Source organism: Arachis ipaensis, chromosome B8 (genome assembly GCF_059453495.1).
Source record: "Arachis ipaensis isolate K30076 ecotype BB chromosome B8, ASM5945349v1, whole genome shotgun sequence".
Lineage (NCBI taxonomy): Eukaryota > Viridiplantae > Streptophyta > Magnoliopsida > Fabales > Fabaceae > Arachis > Arachis ipaensis.
Genome location: NC_142443.1, coordinates 45,496,748 through 45,520,387, shown reverse-complemented (window position 1 = coordinate 45,520,387; position 23,640 = coordinate 45,496,748). Strand labels below are relative to the sequence as shown.

At 36.1% G+C, this 23,640-nt stretch overlaps 1 non-coding gene across 1 annotated transcript; it reads right to left on the bottom strand.

Annotated features, from left to right (window-relative positions):
- Positions 1-23,198: 23,198 nt before the first annotated feature.
- Positions 23,199-23,302, bottom strand: LOC148547904 (small nucleolar RNA R71). The gene has a single exon (XR_015897755.1). It is a non-coding gene; the product is annotated as a small nucleolar RNA R71 (small nucleolar RNA).
- Positions 23,303-23,640: the final 338 nt, after the last annotated feature.

Sequence of the window (23,640 nt, the reverse complement as noted above, 5' to 3'; positions counted from 1 at the left end):
TGATAGATGAGATGAGGGAAGGCCAACCTTGCAAAAGTGAAGGGTTTGTCCGCCACCTTGTATAGTTCTAGAGATATGATCTCATGACCTTCCACTTCCTCTCCAATTATGAAACTATGGATCATGATAGCCTGGTCTATAGTAACTTCAGACTGGTTGCTAGTAGGAATGATAGAGCATTAGATGAACTCCAACCATCCCCTAGCCACGGGTTTGAGGTCAGGCCTTCTCTATTGAACCGGCTTGCCTTTTGAGTCTCTCTTTCATTGAGCTCCTTCTACACAGATGTCCATGAGGACTTGGTCCAAACTTTGATCAAAGTTGACTCTTCTAGTGAAAGGATGAGGATCTCCTCTCATGATTGGCATGTTGAACGTCAACCTTACAGTTTTTGGACTAAAACCCAAGTATTTCCTCCGAACCATTGTGAGCCAATTCTTTGGGTTCGGGTTCACACTTTGATCATGGTTCTTGGTGATCCATGCATTCGCATAGAACTCTTGAACCATTAAGATCCCGACTTGTTGGATGGGGTTGGTGAGAGTTTCCCAACCTCTTCTTCGAATCTCACGTCGGATCTCTGGATATTCACCCTTTTTGAGCATGAAGGGGACCTCGGGGATCACCTTTTTCTTGGCCACAACTTCACAGAAGTGGTCTTGATGGACCTTTGAGATGAATCTCTCCATCTCCCATGACTCGGAGGTGGAAGCAATTGCCTTCCCTTTCCTCTTTCTAGAGGTTTCTCTGGCCTTAGGTGCCATTAGTGGTTATGGAAAATTAAAAAGCAGAGCTTTTTCCCACACCAAACTTATAATGTTTGCTCATCCTCGAGCAAAAGAAGAAAGAAAGAAGGAGGAGATGGAGGTATGTGGTGGGTTCGGCCAAGGGGGGAGAAGTGTGTTTGAGGTGTGAAATTGAAGGTGGTAAGGAGGGGTATTTATAGGGTAAGAGAGAGTGAATTCGGTTATGAAGGGGTGGGTTTGGGAGGAAAATGGTTTGAATTTGAAAGGTGAGGTAGGTGGGGTTTTATGATGGATGGATGTGAGTGGTGAAGAGAGAGTATGGAGAAGAAGGTAGGATTTGATAGGTGAATGGTGTTTTGGGAAGAGGTATTGATTGAATTGGTCAAGGGTGTTTGGGAAAGAGTGTTATCGAAAGGTGTGAAGAGGGGAGAAAGAGAGGTGGGGTAGGTGGGGATCCTGTGGGTTCTACAGATCCTGAGGTGTCAAGGAAATTGGGTTCCTACACCATTCTGGCGTTTAAACACCATCTGTGCCAAATCTGGTGTTAAATACCAGCTCTGCTACCTTCTCTGGCATTAAACGCCAGTCTGCTGCCCCTTTCTGGCGTTTAACGCCAGCCAGACACCTTTTTCTGGCGTTAAACACTAGTCTCTCTGCCATTTCTGGCGTTTAACGCCAGCTAGATGCCAGACACCCTTTTCTGGTGTTAAACGCCCAGAATGCTGCCAGGCTGGGCGTTAAACGCCCATTTTGCTATCCTTACTGGCGTTTAAACGCTAGTAAGCCTGTCCTCCAGGGTGTGCTATTTTTCATGCTGTTTTTGATTCCGCTTTAATTCTGTAGTTGTTTTTGTGACTTCACATGATCATCAACCTAAAGAAAACATAAAATAACAATGGAAAATAAATAAATATAATTAAATAACATTGGGTTGCCTCCCAACAAGCGCTTCTTTAATGTCAGTAGCTTGACAGCGAGCTCTTAGAGAGCCTCACAGAGATTTAGAGCTTAATGGTGGCCTCCCAACACTAAACTTAGAAGTTGAGTGTGGGGGCTCTGTTTGACTCTGTTTTGAGATAAGCTTTTCATGCTTCCTCTCCATGGTTACAGAAGAAGATCCTTGAGCCTTAAACACAAGGTAGTCATCATTCAATTGAAGGACTAACTCTCCTCTGTCCACATCAATCACAGCTTTTGCTGTGGCTAGGAATGGTCTTCCAAGGATAATGGATTCATCCTCATCTTTCCTAGTGTCTAGGATTATGAAGTCAGTAGGGATGTACAGGCCTTCAACCTTCACTAAGACATCCTTTACAAGTCCATAAGCTTATTTCCTTGATTTGTCTGCCAATTCTAGTGAGAATTTTGCAGCTTGTACCTCAAAGATCCCTAGTTTCTCTATTACAGAGAGTGGCATGAGGTTTATTCCTGACCCCAGGTCACACAGAGCCTTCTCAATGGTCATGGTGCCTATGGTACAAGGTATTAAGAACTTTCCAAGATCCTGTTTCTTCTGAGGTAACTTCAGTTGAATCAGAGCTTTCAGTTCATTAATGAGCAATAGAGGTTCATCCTCCCAAGTCTCATTACCAAATAGCTTGGCATTTAGTTTCATGATTGCTCCTAGATACAGAGCAACTTGCTCTTCAATAATGTCTTCATCCTCTTCAGAGGAAGAATACTCATCAGAGCTCATGAATGGCAACAGTAAGTACAATGGAATCTCTATAGTCTCTGTATGAGCCTCAGATTCCTTTAGTTTCTCATGAGGGAACTCCATAGTGGACAGTGGACGTCCATGGAGGTTTTTCTCAGTGGAAATCACTGTCTTTCCCTCCTCTCCAGGTTTGGCCTTGGTGGTCATATTGATGGCCTTGCACTCTCTCTTTGGATTCTCTTCTGTATTACTTGGGAGAGTACTTGGCGGGAGTTCAGTAACTCTTTTACTCAGCTGACTCACTTGTGCCTCCAAATTTCTAATGGAGCACCTTGTTTCAGTATTGAAACTGTGAGCGGTCTTACTTAGATCAGAGATTATGGTTGCTAAGTCAGAGAGGCTTTGCTTAGAATTCTCTGTCTGTTATTGAGAAGATGATGGAAAAGGTTTGCTATTGCCAAACCGTGGTCTCCGACCATTGTTATTGAAGCCTTGATTCGGCTTCTGCTGATCCTTCCATGAGAAATTAGGATGATTCCTCCATGAAAGATTGTAAGTGTTTCCATAGGATTCTCCCATGGAATTCACTTCTTCCATTCCAAGATTCTCAGGGTCATAAGCTTCTCCTTCAAAGGAGGCTTCTTTAGCACTGCCGGCTGCAGCTTGCAATCCAATCAGATTCTGAGAAGTCATATTGACTTGCTATGTCAATATTTTATTCTGAGCCAATATGGCATTAAGAGTGTCAACCTCAAGAACTCCTTTCTTCTGAGTCATCCCATTATTCACAGGATTTCTTTCAGAAGTGTACATGAACTGGTTATTTGCAACCATGTCAATGAGTTCCTGGGCCTCTGCAGGCGTCTTCTTCAGATGAAGAGATCCACCAGCAGAGTGGTCCAATGACATCTTGGACAATTCAGATAGACCATCGTAGAAAATACATAAGATGCTCCATTCTGAAAACATGTCAGAAGGACACCTTCTGATCAATTGCTTGTATCTTTCCCAAGCTTCATAGAGGGATTAACCTTCCTTCTGTTTGAAGGTTTGGACTTCCACTCTAAGCTTGCTCAACTTTTGAGGTGGAAAGAACTTGGCCAAGAAAGCATTGACCAACTTTTCCTAAGAGTTCAGACTTTCTTTAGGTTGTGAGTCCAACCATGTCCTAGCTCTGTCTCTTATAGTAAAAGGGAAAAGCATAAGTCTGTAGACCTCGGGATTAACCCCATTATTCTTAACAATGTCACAGATTTGCAAGAACTCAGCTAAGAACTGATGAGGATCTTCCAAAGGAAGTCCATGAAACTTGCAATTAATAATTGAGGCTTAAGCTCAAAGTTGTTTGCTCTAATTGCAGGAATTGAGATGCTTCCTTCATAGAAGTCAGAAGAGGGTGCAACAAAGTCGCCAAGCATCTTCCTTGCATTTCCACCATTGTTGTTGGGTTCGGCCATGTCTTCTTATTTTTCAAAAATTTCTGTAAGGTTTTCTCCAGAGAGTTGTGCTTTAGCTTCCCTTAGCTTCCTCTTCAGAGTCCTTTCAGGTTCAGGATCTGCTTCAACAAGAATGTCTTTATCCTTGTTTCTGCTCATATGAAAAAGAAGAGAACAGAAAAGAATAGGAATCCTCTATGTCACAGTATAGAGATTCCTCTATGTCACAGTATAGAGATTCCTCTATGTCACAGAAAAGAATAGGAATCCTCTATGTCACAGTATAGAGATTCCTTTATGTGAGTAGAAGAAGAGAAGAATGAGGTAGAGAGAAAATCAGAAAAATTTGGACACAAAGAGAGGGAGGGGGTTCGAATTTTTAAGAGAAAGAGAAGTGTTAGTAATTAAATAAAATAAATAGAAAGAGAATAGAGGGAGAGAATTCGAATTTTAATTATAAGAAAAGAGAAATATTTTTGTTTTTATTTTAATTTAAGGTTAGAATTCGAAATTATTGGAAGGAATAAAATAAAATTAAAATTTAAAAGAATTAGTTAATTAAAAAAAATTTTGAAAAAGAGGTTAATTATTTTCAAAAATTAGAGATAGAAAAGTAGTTAGATGATTTTGAAAAAGATAAGAAATAGTAAAACAAAAAATCAAGTAGTTAATTGAAAAAGATTTGAAAATCAATTTTGAAAAGATAAGAAGTTAGAAAAGATTTTGAATTTAATTTTGAAAAAGATATGATTGAAATTTATTTTGAAAAAGATTTGAAAAGAAAATTAAAAAGATTTGATTTTTGAAATTAAAGTTGATTGACTTGACTAACAAGAAGCTAAAAGATATGATTCTAGAATTTAAAGATTGAACCTTTCTTGATAGGCAAGTAAGAACTTGAAATATTTTTTAATCAAACATTAAATGTTAGTAAGATTTCGAAAATCATGAAATAAAATTAAGAAAAAGATTTTGAAAATCAATTTTTAAAATTTTTGAAATTATTAAGAAGAAAAATGAAAAAGATTTTGAAAAATTTTAAGAAAGAATTTTGAAAATAATAAAAGGAAGTTGAAAAAGATTTGATTTTTGAAAAAGATTTGAAAATATGGAATTTTTAAATTGAAATTTATGAGTAAAATAAGGAAAGATATTTTTTTGATCTTTGAATTCTAATGATGAGAGAGAAAAACACCAAATTGAAACAAAACATAAAAATTATGAATCAAAACAACTAATGCATGCAAGAACACTTTGAATGTCAAGATGAACACCAAGAACACTTTGAAGATCAAGATGAACATCAAGAACTTATTGTTGAAAATTTTTAAGAAAAGAAAAATATGCAAGACACCAAACTTAGAAATTTTTAATGTTTAGACACTATGAATTCGAAAATGCATATGAAAAACAAGAAAAGACATAAAACAAGAAAATTTAAAGATCAAATAAAGAAAATCATCAAGAACAACTTGAAGATCATGAAGAACACAAAGCATGCTATTTTCGAAAATTAAAGAAAAATTTAAAAACATGAAATTGACACCAAACTTAAAATTTTACACTAGACTTAAACAAGAAACATAAAAAATTTTTTTGGTTTTTATGATTTTATTAATTTTTTTGTATTTTTTTCGAAAATTATGTTGAAAAAGCAAAATAGAGAAATTCAAAATTTTTAATAAGAATTCCAGGATTCATACCATGTTGATCTAAAGCTCCAGTCCAAAAGAATTAGACAGGGCCAATGGCCAGCCAAGCTTCAGCATAGAATTATAAACGAGAATCCAAAGGTGTATGTAATGTTATTCTAAAGCTTCGGTCCAACAGAGTTAGACATGGCCAGATGGCCAGCCAAGCTTTAACATAACAATTACATACAACAATCCAACGAATATGATAACTTAAAGCTCCGGTCCAAAAGATTTAGACATGGCTTAATAGCCAGCCAAGCTTTAACATATCATCATGAAGCTCGAGGGTGGAATTCATTCTTAAAAATTTTGATGAATTTTTCGAAAATTAAATATATTTTTTTTGAATGATTTTTCGAAAATAAAAAAAAATAAAAATCTTAAACATAAAATAAAATTATCTAATCTAAGCAACAAGATGAACCGTCAATTGTCCAAAATCGAACAATCCCCGGCAACGGCGCCAAAAACTTGGTACGCAAGAACGTGATCGCACACTTTTATTCACAACTCCGCGTAACTAACCAGCAAGTGCACTGGGTCGTCCAAGTAATACCTTACGTGAGTAAGGATCGATCCCACAGAGATTGTCGGCTTGAAGCAAGCTATGGTCACCTTGTAAATCTTAGTCAGGCGGATTCAAATGGTTATGGGATTTTTATAATTAAAAGATAAATAAAACATAAAATAAGATAGAGATACTTATGTAATTCATTGGTGGGAATTTCAGATAAGTGTTTGGAGATGCTTTGTTGCTTCCGAACCTCTACTTTTCTATTGCCTCCTTCCAACCATGCGTGCTCCCTTCCATGGCAAGCTGTATGATCCGCTCAGTGAAAATGGTCCAACTATGGTTTTTGCACGGCTAATCAACTGTCGGATTTCTCGTCTCGGATGAAAAATATCATGTACAGCTACCGCAGGGCTAATCATCTGTTGGTTCCCACTAGCACCGGAATAAGATCCATTGATCCTTTTGCACACTGTCACTTGCGCCCAGCATTCGCAAGTTTAAAGCTCTTTACAGTCACCCCTTCCCGGATCCTACTCGGAATATCACAAACAAGGTTTAGACTTTTCGGATCCCAGGAATGCTGCCTCTGTTCTAGCCTATACCACGAAGATACTAATCTCACGGACTCGGTCTGTGTATTAGATATCCAAGAGAATATACTCCAGCTGTCGTCCAATGACTACCTTGAACATCATGTAGACCGCTTGTGGTTGTCAGGCACGCGGATCTTGGCTAAGCAAGTACTGAAGATAGTGGGTGATTGTCACGGGTCACCCCTTCAGTCTGACTTAACTGAATTAAGAACAAGATTATATATTGGAGAAGAAGTAGGTGTGAATTGAAAGAAAAACCATAGTACTTGCATTAATTCATGAAGAACAGCAGAGCTCCTCACCTTAATCTATGAGGTGTAGAAACTCCACCGTTGAAAATACATAAGTGAAAAAGGGGTAGGCATGGCTGAATGGCCGGCCTCCCATGGAGGTCTCAAAGTTCCAAAGTTACATAATATGATCCTATGATCAAAAGTGATCAAAAGATATAAAATAAATCTCTAAAAGTAGTTTTTATACTAAACTAGTTTCTAGGGTTTACAGAAAATGAGTAACTAAGTGCAGATAGTGCAGAAATCCACTTCTGGGACCCACTTGGTGTGTGCTTAGGCTGAGCATTAAAGCTTTTTCATGCTTAGGCTGTCCTTGGAGTTAAACGCTAGCTGGGGTACCATTTGGGGCGTTAAACGCCGGTTTTAGTGCCAGTTCTGGGGTTTTACGCCAGAATTCATTAGGCTGACTTTGAACGCCAGTTTGAGCCATCAAATTTCGGGAAAAGTATAGACTATTATATATTTATGGAAAGCCCAGGATGTCTACTTTCCAACGAAATTAAGAGCGTGCCAATTGAGCTTCTGTAGCTCCAAAAAATCCATTTTGAGTGAAGCAGGGTCAGAATCCAACAGCGTCTGCAGTCTTTTCTCAGCCTCTGAATCAGATTTTTGCTCAGGTCCCTCAATTTCAGCCAGAAAGTATCTGAAATCACAGAAAAACACACAAACTCATAGCAAAGTCCAGAAATGTGATTTTTGAATAAAAATTAATAAAAATATAATAAAAACATACTAAAAACTATGTAAAAACAATGCCAAAAAGGGTATAAATTATCCGCTCATCAGTGAACATTAATTTTGGGCTTCAGAAGCTAGCGCTAACTTTGGCCTTCAAAACAACACGACCATGCCTTCTTCAAAGGATTATAACTTGAGCTACAAATGTCCAATTGATGCGCTTCTAGTTGCGTTGGAAAGCTGACATTCATAGATTTCCAACAATATACAACAATCTATATTTGGCATGAAATTGAAGCACAAGTGATAGGCATCTTTAAGGCCCGAAAACTACACTCAGCAACGCTTTTGGACTAGCGTTCACTTTGGAAGTGAACGTGGCGTTCACTTTGTGAACGTTTTCATGATTTCTAGTGTTGTAGCGAAGGATTTGCCATCCTACGCACTAAGGGCATTCAAGGTTTGAACGTAGCGCTCAACCAAGGGAGCACTAGGGGAAGCGCTCAACCAAGGGAGTGCTAGGCAACGTTTATATAATGAACGTACTGCTCAACAAGGGAGCGCTGACCAAGGAAGAAAGGCGCACATTCAATAAGGGTTGTGCTCAAGGAGTGAACGTGACGTTCACTAAGTGAACTTTAGGGGGGCAACATGCGCATCAAAGGCACGCTTGGCAAAATGAACGGGACGTTCACTTTATGCACGGAGCGCTCCACTGGGAGCACCAAATGCACCCTAACCCACTTCAAACAATTGCCACTCTGATCCACTTCTTCAAGGCCAAACCAAGCAAAGCCCATTAGACATGACTCAAAGACACAAGAGACAGTTAGATTAGGAATTTCATTTGAATTGTAATTTGTTTTCAATTTCAATTTCATTTTCACTTTGTAAAGCCTATATAAAGGCTTCAGAATCATTTCAAAAAGGAGGCTGGCTCTGCTAGAGAGCAATAGCAGTAGGAGTAGGATTAGAAAGCTCTTTTTGATACACTTTTATTTTTTGCACTTTCTACATTTGAGTTACATTGAATTCAGTTTATGCAAATTTCAATTTCTACAATCCTCTACTCCAATTTCCTTTTCTAAAATTTTTCCTTTCTGTTTATGTTCATGATTCAATCTGATTTACTCTTCCTGGAATTTAATTTTTTGCAATTGTTCTGAGTTCTAATTTACTTCTTTCATTTAATTTTCCAGCACCCAGCCCCCTTTACATTTGCTGCAATCTACATTTCTTGTTCTTTAAGATTCTGTCAATTTACTTCCTGCAAGTTAGATCTTCCGCAATTTACATTTCTTGTTCTTTAAGTTTCTGTCCAATTTACCTTCTGCACTTTAAATTTCTTGTCATTTACATTCTGATTGCTTCAATTTTCACTCCATTCAATACTGTTCGCTTGACCAAACTGATCACCCACTAAAGTTGCTTGATCCATCAATCCCTGTGGGATCGACCTCACTCTTGTGAGTTATTACTACTTGATGCAAACCGGTACATTTGCCAGTGAGTTTGTGTAGAAATCTAATTTTCACTCATCATCCACCAATAACTGCTTCTTCCTTTCTTGAATCTATTCCATTTCTATTTTACTCCGCTCTTCTAATTTTGTTGGTGTCTGTGCTGCCTTACCGATCGGAGTGGTGCTACTACCACTAGGACGGATGTCCTGGTTCTTGATTTCTGTTCTTTGCCGTTCCATGGTTCTATTTTTCTATAGCTGCGGTGACATTCTGATCTAAAACTCTTATCATTATTGTTTTGCTATATGCTTGTTAAGGACTTTAAGGTGTTAACGTCTCAAGGTTGAACCGCGGTACTTGTGAAGCTGTGTTTGATGTTGTTGTTGCAGGGAGCTATCGGTGTGGCTAATGCTGCTACGGCTGTTCCGGTTGCCGTTGCTGCCATGAATTGAAAGAAAAAAAGTTATCACGATTAATGTATGCAAACTCGGCTAACTGAGGTAGGGGATTGTTTTAAAATTAAAAATAATTTAGACTTGAATACTGGATGAGTTTAGTGAATTAATAAAAATGGATAAATGTCTGTGATGTATATGATTTTCTGTTGTGATTGAAAAGTTATGTTTGTTGGTGATTAGTTGTTTTCTGAGTTTTCAATAAAATTGATTGAAAACGTTGATTTTGGATTTTAGATTGAAAATGATAATGATTGGTTTTGAATGACATATTTGGAAATGTTAATTTGATATGTTGATTTTGTTGGGTTGAGGTTGAATACAGGGAACCCGTGAAGGGTGGTAAACTCCAGTTTTTAGGAGAGTTGCTGCCGTAATTTTTCTAAGAATTTGAAGAAGTTTTGGTTGTGATTTTGAAAATGATTTTGATTTGAGTAACTTTAACAAAATAAATATGTTTTGAATGCATCTAAAGATTATTAAAGAAAATCGAATTCTTGTGATTTTGTCAACTCGTGGTTTTAAACTCATTTGATTTCGAATAACGAGAAGAGATTTGATTAACTAGGCAAAGAATTTAAAACAATAAATTAAGTATTTGTGAATAGGAAGGCGAGTTTAAGGTTTTAATGAAATTAAACATAAGAGTTGAGAGGAAGATAGTTATTTTAAGGAATATGATGAAAATTGTACGGTGATTATTTAGAGGTAGGTTTGGTAAGTTGTTTAAAGGATTATGTTTGAAACTGGGTTATGAATAGTGTGACAATTTATTTTGATTGAGGGATGATAATGATTTCGAGATTGAGAGAGATAGGATAAGATTAAGTATGGTTGACGTATGATGATGATTTTGGTTGATTATAGTAATGTTGGAATGAGGAATGTGGTTGATGATGATGGTTATGTTATTGATGACACGATTTGTGATGAATGAGACATGATTGAGAATGATGTTGATATTGATGAATTATGATTGAAATATCATATGGCTTATGTATTTGAATTATCTGAGACACAGATTTCCCTGGGTAGATGTAGTGGCTTGCCACCACTTGCTTCAAGTTGAGACTCGATACTCTGTTGACCCTCTGTCGCAAGATATGATTGGGCACTTTAACTCCCCGGGTTCCCCCATGGGCATGCGTATATATATGGAATATTATATTATTGAGCTTGGAGTTTGACTCCATGGAATATTATTGAGCTTGGAATTTGACTCCATGGAATATTATTGAGCTTGAAGTTTGACTCCATGGAATATTATATTTAAACTTGGAGTTTAACTCCATGGATATTATTTTTAACCTTGTGGATGTGTGCACAGAGGGACTGTCCAATGGTTAGCTACCAGGACATGTCTGGTTGGCTATATAACCGATAGATGAGACTTATCAGCCATAGGACAGGCATGCATCATATGTATTTATATGTCTTGATTGAGTGTGCATTTGTTTTGGTTTGTCTAATTGCTTAGGCATATTTATTTGCTATTTGTTTTACTTGTTGTACCTAAATCCTACCTGTGATTTCTTTGTTTGTCTTGTATGTGTATGTTTATCTGAGAGAACCTCTTTGGTGAAGGTGTGATGAGGGAGGTTTCTGATATGTGGTGACAGAGGTTGAGGCAGGATAAACTAGGTGTTGCCTTATTACTCTAATTTATGTATATGTTGGATAAGAGTGAGCGATGTAAAGTTGGGTAGGAAGCCCTTAGGCACGTCTTTGGTCCTTTTCATTTCTTTAAACTATTCACCTTACTAATTTGTAAACTAAAGGAGTTTTTTTACGACTTTGCAAAATAAGTTTTTCCATAAAGCTTTTCCAAAATGTTATTTCAAGGATAAACTATTTTTATAATGAAATTAATTCTATTTGCAAGTATTTCTTTGCTTTGATGGTATTCTCTTCCCTACTGAGAACCTGCAAGGATGTTGTTCTCATCCTTTTACAGATTTTCTTTTCGGTGACAGGTTCGGGAAGCTTTGGCATGAAGCCGCGACCAATCTACAAGCTTTATATATATGTTGTATTTTCAGTTTGTTTGTTTAGTTGAGACTTTACCCCTCGTTAATTGTCATTTTTGAGATTTTAGAGGGGCAGGACTTGTATTAGAGAAGTTTTGAATAAATGTATTTATTATTTTTTGGATATAATGACAGATTAAGAGAATTAAAGTAAAGAGTTTTTGATTTCGTAACTAAGGATTTGGTTTATATTCATAAAGGCTCAATATTAAATAATTATAATATGAAATTAAGGGATTAGAGGTAAGTAATGCCTGAACTTTTAGTATGATCATGAGATGTTAAAAGCAAGGGAGTTATATTATGGTATCAGAGCAGTTCATCCCAATTAGAGCCTTAGGAATTAACTGGCTATGCTTCATTACATACTCTGAGTGTCTGTCATGTTGTAGGTCTTGTCCAGATAACAAGAATTAGAGTTTTATGCACATGACTGTCTTTTGATTAATGCTGTTAGCTTACCATTGCATAACTACTGATGTTAAGTCTGGCCAACTTAATGTTATTGGTTTATGTGTACGAGAAGGTTAACGGGTTATCATTGGCAAAATAGAAGTAACAGGTAACGCATATCGCACGGTTTTGGGACGTTAGGAGTTAATTCTCGAGGTTACTCTATTATGTGTCTTGAAATTCTACTGAGAACTTGTAACTTGTTCTTTCATGGTGTGCCTTGAAGTCCTTATTTGGAATTTATTTCTTGAAAAGTAGTTTGATTATTTTCCAATCCTATCTCTTGTTAAAATGCATTCTTGTTTAATCCTAACTGCTTATATTTACTTAAATTCCTTGGGGTATCTATTTTTGTCTGTTTAAGCTCTTCTTGATTCATGTACTCTTTGTTGTAATCTTAAAATTGTTTGATGCATTAAAAAGGTCTTTGAAATCTTTAAGAAATTGCTATTGATTGCGTTGTCCTTCTTTATGAGTTTTGTATTTCTTTGGATCAGCTGAGAACTTGTTCGATTTGTCATATCTTGTGAATTATGTTCGAACTCCTTGATTTAAGTTCCTTTCTCGAAATGTGAGTGGATTTCTTTCCTTGCATATCTCAATCTTCTTGAATATCCTTTAATCCTTATGAGGTTTCGATTTCAAGAATACACTCGAAATTTTGGTTTTAAACCTTTTTAAAGAAGTTTTGAATTCTCTTTGAAGAAATTTCAAGTCAATCTTCTCTTGCTTCATTATATCTGTAGCCATTCTTTAAATTTGAAGATGTTTTGAACTTAGCATTCCCATATTCATATGAATTTTTGAAAGCTTATGTAACTTGAGACCTTACTTCAATTTCTCCTTCTTGAACAAAATTTGAATTCCTTTCAACTTTACCGCAATTTCACTACATACTTCTAATTGACTAAATACTTAAGTACTTTTTAAGATTTTTGAGAAATTACTTTTGGTCCTTAGCCCAATTAAATTCTATCTTTCAAACTTTACACTTGATTTTCCTTTTGAACTTATTATAATTTTATGCATACCTTTGTTTGGTTATACCTAAGCATACTCTGAGATTCTTGAAGGAGAATTTTGTTTCTGTTCTAAGTAACCTTCATTTTACAAACCTCACGTAACTTGTTTCAACCTGAATATGTTTTGAGGTAACACAAACATCTAGATTTTTGTAAATTCCTTAAATGTTCATTTCATATCTTCTCTTTTTACAAGATAAGATGATCTCTCTCTTAAGTTTATCTACTCTTTGTGGACATTTCATTCGATCGCGTTCCTAAACATTCTCTTGACTTTTGTAAATGACATCCTTGACTTTATTAGTCACTCTCTTTTTGTGAACCTTGTATTTTGATTCAGCTTGAATTCAATTCTAACAAATGCATATTTTTCTTCTCATTGTCTTCATCGAAGTTCTTTAAACTCTCAATACGTCCGCCTCTTATTTGTAAACTACTACTTGAAACTTTAGGAGTGTCTATCCTTGTCCTTATATTTCTCTTCATGAATCTTGTACCTTTTGACATGATATTGAAATTATTTTGATGCAACACTGATCATTAGACCTTTAAAAATGTTAAGTGCTCCTTTTTATTAGGCGGTATTGGCTATGCATTCTAATTTAAATTTCCTTGTTTCACAATCTGTACCTTACGCATATCTTGATCTGCTTATGCTTCCGACTATGCTAACACTCTTGCAACACGATTGTTGATGTCATATTCCTTCACGAGCTATGAAACCCTTGTGGTAATCTGAAATTATTCCGCTGCGATGTGTCACTACTAGCTTTAATCATTCCTCTTCTATAAAATCTCATACTTCTTTGACTCAGCTTAAATCTGTTTCAAACTAATGCACTATTTTTCTTCTTATTGATTCTATCGAATTTTTCTGATTCAAGAGTTATCCTTGTTGTTGTGAATTGATTTCTTTCTGGCAATCTTCATTGCTTGTACATCCCTATTTACCACTAACTTCATTCATTCTTTCAAATCATTACAAGTACTATCCTTGTTGCTTGTTATTCCTTTCTAAAATCTTATATCCTTCTAAGTAAACTCGAGATTTGTTTTAGTGTCACATGCGACCTTTAGATATAGCAAGCGATACATTAGTTCATAGGACACGGTTGGTAAGTGCGGAAGGTGAAGCTGGTAAGTGTGCGATGCCACATGATGTTTTAGACTTGTGACCGGTTGTGGATTTGCAAAAAGATTTATAAAGTTGAGAACTTTTGGATGAATCGTTCGATAAAGTACAATTGGGAGTTGTGATGGTGAGCTATGTTAAAGTCCTTGATGTTGACACCATGTAACCTCTTTGTTTTGATCCTATCATGTAACTTCTACTTTACACTACACTCTTCCCTTATATCTAAATCTTATGGCTTATCCGGTATTTGAAAATTTGTATATATGCCCAGACTTCTTGCTTTTCTAAAGTATTCAAAAGTAAAATATTAAAAACTACGAAATATCTTATGTATTATTTTAATTTTTGAGGAAGAAAATTTTCTTAAGATGGGTAGAATGTAAGACCTAGAATTTTTGAAAAAATCTTATTATCAGCTAATTTTAATTTATTTATCTATTATAGACTTTATTTTCAGAAATTATTCTATTAAAAGTAACTAAACCAAGTTTCGATAATTAAACTAAAAATTTTATTTAATTTTATAATTATTGAATAATTTTTTATATTTAAATTATAAAGCTTAGTAGTTGTAAAAGAATAAGCATTTTATATGATTTAGTTTAAGTAATTAAGATTTTGGAATTTAATACTTTAATTTTTATAAATACAGAAAATTAATTATATTATCTCTAATTTCAAATTAGAATACTTTATTGAAAGCTAATAAGCAAATTGATAATTAAATAATATTTTTAAAGTAATCTTTAAGGGATTAAATTAGATTTTAAATTAAATACTCTATACCTTAATTTAATTAAAATTACCCAAATTCTAATTTACCAGAAAAATTCATAACTTCACATTTTGCCCCAAAAGCAAACCCTAACCCTAAATTACAAACAAAACCCTAACCTTAACCTCTTTACTCCACCGCCACCCTCTTTTCAAAATTAAACAAAACACACACACACACACATATTGAGAAATGAAAGAAAGGAAAAGAGAAAGGGAAGAACAAAGAGGGAGAAGAAAGGAGAAAAGGGGGAAGGGGAAATAGAGAGAGGGATCCGAGAGCATAGAGGAGGAAGTGAAGGGGCTGCTACCTCGCCACTGCTCCTTGTGCCGTCTTGTCGCTGTCCAGCCGCGTCGAAGAAAGAGAGGCGTCGCCGTCATGAACCCATATCACCGTCATGAACCTCCATCACCGTCATTGTCGAATAGTCCAGCTGAGGGAGAGTGAGAGATGAACGGGAGAGCTCAAGAAGAGAGGGAGGACTCGTTGCCATGCTTTCACGCCGCCAAACCGCCACCACCACTGCTTAGGTTTATAATCGCCGCTTCTGTCGTCACCGAGGAGCAGAAGAGAGAGAGATATCGACAGAGAGGAGGAAGAAAGCGTCGTCCTCATCACATCCATGCGCTGTTGCCACTATTCCGCACTGCCACCACGGCATCTCGGTGCCGGTGGTGGAGCCATCGCCACTGGAACCCTAGCTGTCGCCGCCAAAGGGGATACTCATCAATAACGTCACCGAAACTGGGCCATATCCACTAGTAACTGCTTCTTCCTTTCTTGAATTTGTTCCACTATTTTGCTCTATTATTCTGATTTTGTTGGTGTCTCTGCAGCCTTACTGGTGCACCGGGTCATACCAAGTAATACCTCAGGTGGAGGAGGATCAATCCCACGAGGATTAATGGATCAAGCAATAATAGTTGAGTAATTTGGCTAGTCAGACAAGCAAATAAGAGTGTTTGGGTTCAAATTGCATTAAACAGTAATTTAGAAAATTAAGAAAGCAAGTAATGAATGGTTTATGAAGAAAGTGTGAGAAAACAGTTAAGACTTTGGAGATGTTCAGATTTTTGGATTAACAATTCTTATTAACTACCTTGATTGTCCAAAGATTCAATCCACAACAAACTTTAAGTGATTAGACTCCAATTTCTTAGTAATTTAATCATCTTCTAACTCAATTAACCGCTAATTCCTTGGTCACTTAATCTAATTAGAGGGTTTAAGTTCAAATCCTAATTTGTAAGCCACACAAAACCCTAAAGATCCAAAGATGATATGATTATATGTCATGTATCACATTAAATTAAGATAATTAGAGAGTTATGAGAATTTAGTTTCAAGCTGTTATTCAGGTAAGGTAACTTTTCCAAGAGTCAGCAAGAATTCAAGTTAGAAAAGAGTTATTTTCCAATAAACTCTAATCCATAGGATGAGGAACGAAATTGATTTTTGAATGTAAAGCAATGCATAAATCAGAAGTTAAAAACAATAGTTATTAATCCATCTAAATAAACAGAGCTCCTAACCTTAACAATGAAGGTTTAGTTGCTCATTGTGCGGAAAAATCCTAGCAGAGCAAAGTGTAAAGTGCGGAAGAGGAGAAGAAGAAGCCCAAGGCCAAGATATCTTTTATTTTTATCTCTAATCCTAATTAATGTAAAATATAATTTTTAAAACCAAAAATATATCTTTTCTTCATTCAAAAGAAGTAAGAAATCAAATTAAATAAGGGAGATTTGGTGTAAATCACATGGGACCCTTTTCTCATTCAGTGCACTGGCGCCAAACTTGGGCTGGGTGAAGTTTGGTGCCATGTGTTTGTTGACTCTGCACGCATTCCCACGTTCACAGTACCAAACGCCAGTGATGCGGTGTTTGGCGCCACTATGGCCGAATCCAATTGTGAGTTTATAGTGATCTTGCTGCCAAACTTGAGCTGGATCAAGTTTGGCGCCACTATGGCCGAACTGAATTGTGGAGTTTCTTGTGATCATGGCGCCAAACTTGAAAGGGTGAAGTTTGGCGCTACCTTCTGCATGGACCTGGCTTCTTTTCTTGGTTTTGAACTCCGCCAAATTTGCCCAATGCTACTTGAAATCAATCAAATTGCAAAACAACTCAAAGTAGCATTCATGGTGGCTTAAAACACCTAAATCTTAATTTAATTCAACAAATTCAAATGCAAATTCACTAAGAAAATATAAGAAAGATGCTCACGCATCATAACACTAAACTTGAATGCTTATTCTTAAGCAACTGAAAACAATATAAACCTGAGATGTGAATTTGCATGAGAGTTGAGTTCTTCAATTAAGCTCCTGTCTCTTTTCTGAGTGGGGTTAACAACAATATGACCAAGAATAGTTTCAGCATCTCACTATCCTTTGAATCTCAGGAATGTTAATTTCATTCAGACTTAGAATCCGGATAATATTATGAATTCTCTTACCTTTTAACTTTGGATTAATCCTTGAACACAACATTTTCTTTTCTTTTATTTGGTGCTTTGCACCTTGAGCCTTTGTCTCAAACTTTACTTAACATAGAAACACCACAAGCACTTAACTAGGGAACTCTTTGAGTTTTGATTTTTCTTTTGAATTTTCTCAGTCAGTAGTGCTCAAAGCCTTTGGCATACTCTTTTTTTGCACTTGGCTTTGACTCTAAGTGCTCTGTCTCCAGAGTTCCTTGACACAGTCACACCACAAGCATATAGCTAGAAAAATAACTCTTTGAGCTTTTGATCATTTTTAACCTTCCTAGCCATTGATGCTCAGAGCCTTGGGCCTTGCTTCTTATTTATTTTCTTTTTATTTTTGCTGTTTCTTTTGCTTCAAGGATTAATTTCTTGTTTAATTCAGAGAATTCATAATAGTTCTCTAAATTCCTATTCCTCATACATCAACCTTGTTTGATCCAAATTCAAATATGTACTGTTCATATCATGTATTCAAAGTCAGATAAATACCACTACATTTAAGCATATAAGACTACTTTTAAACATAACTCAATTTCTCATGCAATACATAACTTCTTTTCTTTTTCTTTTTAAATTCAAGCTCAGTGAGCAGTACATGAGACATCTTTTAAAATTAAAAACAAATAGCTGAATTAAACTAAAAACCTGAGAACTAAAAATACTAGAGATCATGCAACAAATAAGGAAAAGTAATAGAAAACAGGAATATAACATAATAAAAACGGAAGAAAATAGAAGTGAAAAAGGGACTGAACCACCTCAGTCATCACGGTGGGTGTCTCTCTCCTCAGGCTGTGGTCTGTACAGTCCTCTCAGTTGCCCAAAATCCTGCCTCAGCTGAAAAAGCTCATGGCGCTGAGTCTCTTGCTCCGCCACAATCTGATAGAGAAGGACGTCGTGACTATCCTATGTAATCCTCATCAGCTCAAGAGAGGAAGTAAGCTGCTGCCAGTACTCCTACTGAGCCTCCCCCTCGGCCTGCTCTCTTCTCTGGACCCTCTGGTACTCCCTCACATATTCCATGGTCTTTTCAGTGATTGGTCTCTTAACCGAGATAGGAAAAATCATTCTCCACTTTCATCTTAGAGGCATCACAGAGACGGTAAATGAGGTGCGGAAATTCCAATCTGGCATGTGCAGAGGGGTTGGACGCAATGCTATATATCTGATGGGCAATTATGGTTTGCGTATTCACATACTCTCTGCCCATGATACAGTGATCAGTATGGCTCGGTCCACAGTACATTCTGACCGATTGATAGACCTCCATATCAAGTCTAACCATCCCCTAGCCAGAAGAATGAGCTCGCTGCTCTTCAGTTTGTTCGGTCTACCATCTGAACCTAACCTCTACTGGGCTCTTGGGAGGCAAATCTCAGCAAGCACTCGGTCCAACTCTTGTCTTTGGTTCACATTCTCACTGTAGCTATCCAAAATGTGTTCCTCAAGTAGCAACTGGAGGGTTTGTCGGTTGCACCTTGGATTGAAATCCAAGACTCTCCCTTTGAGAAAAGTCTGATGGTTCTTCTCATTCACCCTGATGAGTGGATAATTTATACCCTTTTTGGCGTTGTTTTTATATAGTTTTTAGAATGTTTTAATTACTTTTTATTATATTTTTATTATTTTTTATTCAAAAATCACATTTCTGGGTTTTACTATGAGTTTGTGTATTTTTCTGTGATTTCAGGTATTTTTTGATTGAAATTGAGGGACCTGAGCAAAAATCTAATTCAAAGGCTGAGAAAATACTGCAGATGCTGTTCTATTCTGACCCTGCTTCACTCAAAATGGATTTGCTGGAGCTACAGAAGCCCAATTGGCGCGCTCTTAATTGCGTTAGAAAGTAGACATCCTGAGCTTTCCAGAATATATAATAGTCTATACTTTTCCTGAGATTTGATGGCCCAAACTGGCGTTTAAAGTGAGCCCAAGAAATTCTGGCGTAAAACGCCAGAACTGGCACTAAAACCGGCGTTTAACGCCCAAAATGGTACCCCAGCTGGTGTTTAACTCCAAGGACAGCCTAAGCACGAAAAAGCTTCAATGCTCAGCCCAAGCACACACCAATTAGGCCTCGGAAGTGGATTTCTGCACTATCTGCACTTAGTTACTCATTTTCTGTAAACCCTAGTAACTAGTTTAGCATAAAAACTACTTTTAGAGATTTATTTTATATCTTTTGATCACTTTTGATCTTAGGATCATATTATGTAACTTTCGCACTTTGAGACCTCCATGGGAGGCTGGCCATTCGGCCATGCCTACCCCTTTTTCACTTATGTATTTTCAACGGTAGAGTTTCTACACCTCATAGATTAAGGTGAGGAGCTCTGCTGTTCTTCATGAATTAATGCAAGTACTATGGTTTTTCTTTCAATTCATGCCTACTTCTTCTCCAAGATATACTCTTGTTCTTAATTCAATTAAGTTAGACTGAAGGGGTGACCCGTGACAATCACCCACTATCTTCAGTACTCGCTTAACCAAGATCCGCGTGCCTGAAAACCACAAGCGGTCTACATGATGTTCAATGTAGTCAATGGACGACAGCCGGAGTATATTCTCTTGGATATCTAATACACGGACCGAGTCCGTGAGATTAGTATCTTCGTGGTATAGGCTAGAACAGAGGCAGCATTCCTGGGATCCGGAAAGTCTAAACCTTGTTTATGGTATTCCGAGTAGGATCCAGGAAGGGATGACTGTAAAGAGCTTCAAACCTGCGAATGCTGGGCGCAAGTGACAGTGTGCAAAAGGATCAATGGATCTTATTCTGGCGCTAGTGGGAATTGACAGATGATTAGCCCTGCGGTAGCTGTACATGGTATTTTTGAGACGAGAAATCCGACAGTTGATTAGCCCTGCAGAAACCGTAGTTGGACCATTTTCACTGAGAGGATCATACAGCTTGCCATGGAAGGGAGCACGCATGGTTGGAAGGAGGCAATAGGAAAGCAGAGGTTCAGAAGCAACAAAGCATCTCCAAACGCTTATCTGAAATTTCCACCAATGAATTACATAAGTATCTCTATCTTATTTTATGTTTTATTTATCTTTTAATTATCAAAATCCCATAACCTTTTGAATCCGCCTGACTAAGATTTACAAGGTGACCATAGCTTGCTTCAAGCCGACATTCTCCGTGGGATCGACCCTTACTCACGTAAGGTATTACTTGGACGACCCAGTACACTTGCTGGTTAGTTACGCGGAGTTGTGAATAAAAGTGTGCGATCACGTTCTCGCATACCAAGTTTTTGGCACCGTTGCCGGGGATTGTTCAAGTTTGGACAACTGACGGTTCATCTTGTTGCTTAGATTGGGTAATTTTATTTTATGTTTAAGCTTTTTATTTTTTTTATTTTCAAAAAATCATTCAAAAAAAATATATTTAATTTTCGAAAAATTCATCAAAATTTTTAAGAATGAATTCCACCTTCGAGCTTCATGATGATATGTTAAAGCTTGACTGGCTATTAAGCCATGTCTAAATCTTTTGGACCGGAGCTTTAACTTATCATATTCATTGGATTGTTGTATGTAATTATTATGTTAAAGCTTGGCTGGCCATCTGGCCATGTCTAACTCTGTTGGACTGAAGCTTTATAATAACATTACATACACCTTTGGATTCTCGTTTATAATTCTATGCCGAAGCGTGGCTAGCCATTGGCCATGTCTAATTCTTTTGGATTGGAGCTTTAGACTAACATGGCATGAATCGTGGAATTCTTATTAAAAATTTTGAATTTCTTTATTTTCTTTTTCAACATAATTTTCGAAAAAAAATACAAAAAAATTTAATAAAATCATAAAAACCAAATTTTTTTTATCTTTCTTGTTTGAGTCTAGTGTAAAATTTTAAGTTTGGTGTCAATTGCATGTTTTTAAATTTTTCTTTAATTTTTGAAAATTGCATGCATTGTGTTCTTTATGATCTTCAAGATGTCTTGATGATTTGCTTTATTTGATCTTTAAATTTTATTGTTTTATGTCTTTTCTTGTTTTTCATATGCATTTTCGAATTCATAGTGTCTAAACATTAAAAATTTCTAAATTTGGTTTCTTGCATGTTTTTCTTTTCTTAAAAATTTTCAACAATAAGTTCTTGATCTTCAAAGTGTTCTTGGTGTTCATCTTGACATTCAAAGTGTTCTTGCATGCATTAGTTGTTTTGATTCATAATTTTTATGTTTTGTTTCAATTTGGTGTTTTTCTCTCTCATCATTAGAATTCAAAAATAAAAAAAATATCTTTCGTTATTTTACTCATAAATTTCAATTTAAAAATTCTATCTTTTCAAATCTTTTTCAAAAATCAAATCTTTTTCAACTTCCTTTTATTATTTTCGAATTCCTTCTTAAAATTTTTCAAAATCTTTTTCATTTTTCTTCTTAATAATTTTGAAAATTTTGAAAATTGATTTTCAAAATCTTTTTCTTAATTTTATTTCATGATTTTCAAAATCTTACTAACATTTAATGTTTGATTCAAAAATATTTCAAGTTGTTACTTGCCTATCAAGAAAGGTTCAATCTTTGAATTCTAGAATCATATCTTTTAGTTTCTTGTTAGTCAAGTCAACCAACTTTAATTTCAAAAATCAAATCTTTTTAATTTCCTTTTCAAATCTTTTTCAAAATAAATTTCAATCATATCTTTTTCAAAATAAATTTCAATCATATCTTTTTCAATCATATCTTTTTCAAAATAAATTTCAATCATATCTTTTTCAAAATCAATTTCAAAATCTTTTCTAACTTCTTATCTTTTCAAAATTGATTTTCAAATCTTTTTCAATTAACTACTTGACTTTTAGTTTTACTATTTCTTATCTTTTTCAAAATCATCTAACTACTTTTCTCTCTCTAATTTTTGAAATTAATTAACCTCTTTTTCAAAAATCTTTTTAATTAACTAATTATTTTAAATTTTAATTCTATCTCTTTTAATAAATTTGAATTCCAACTTAAAATTAAAATAAAAACAAAAGTATTTTTCTTTTCTTCTAATTAATTTTTCGAATTCTCTCCCTCTGTTCTCTTTCTATTTATTTTATTTAATTACTAACACTTCTCTTCCTCTTAAAAATTCGAACCCCCTCCCTCTCTCTGTGTTCGAATTTTTCTGATTTTCTCTCTACCTCATTCTTCTCTTCTACTCACATAAAGGAATATCTATACTGTGACATAGAGGATTCATATTCTTTTCTGTTCTCATCTTTTTCATATGAGCAGGAACAAGGATAAAGACATTCTTGTTGAAGCTGATCCTGAACCTGAAAGGACTCTGAAGAGAAAGCTAAGGGAAGCTAAAGGACAACTCTCTGGAAAAAACCTTACAGAACTTTTCGAAAAAGAATAAGACATGGCCGAGCCCAATAACAATGGTGGAGATGTAAGGAAGATGCTTGGTGACTTTGTTGCACGCTCTTCTGACTTCTATGGAAGAAGCATCTCAATTCCTGCAATTGGAGCAAACAACTTTGAGCTTAAGCCTCAATTAGTTTCTCTAATGCAGCAGAATTGCAAGTTTCATGGACTTCCTTTGGAAGATCCTCATCAGTTCTTAGATGAATTCTTGCAAATCTGTGACACTGTTAAGACCAATGGGGTTAATCCTGAGGTCTATAAACTTATGCTTTTCCCTTTTGCTGTAAGAGACAGAGCTAGGACATGGTTGGACTCACAACCTAAAGAAAGCCTGAACTCTTGGGAAAAGCTAGTCAATGCTTTCTTGGCCAAGTTCTTTCCACCTCAAAAGTTGAGCAAGCTTAGAGTGGAAGTCCAAACCTTCAGACAGAAGGAAGGTGAATCCTTCTATGAAGCTTGGGAAAGATACAAGCAATTGATCAGAAGGTGTCCTTCTGACATGTTTTCAGAATGGAGCATCTTATGTATATTATATGATGGTCTATCTGAATTATCCAAGATGTCATTGGACCACTCTGCTGGTGGATCTCTTCATCTGAAGAAGACGCCTGCAGAAGCCCAGGAACTCATTGACATGGTTGCAAATAACCAGTTCATGTACACTTCTGAAAGAAATCCTGTGAATAATGGGATGACTCAGAAGAAAGGAGTTCTTGAGGTTGATACTCTGAATGCCATATTGGCTCAGAATAAAATATTGACTCAGCAAGTCAATATGATTTCTCAGAGTCTGACTGAATTGCAAGCTGCATCCGGCAGTGCTAAGGAAGCCTCCTTTG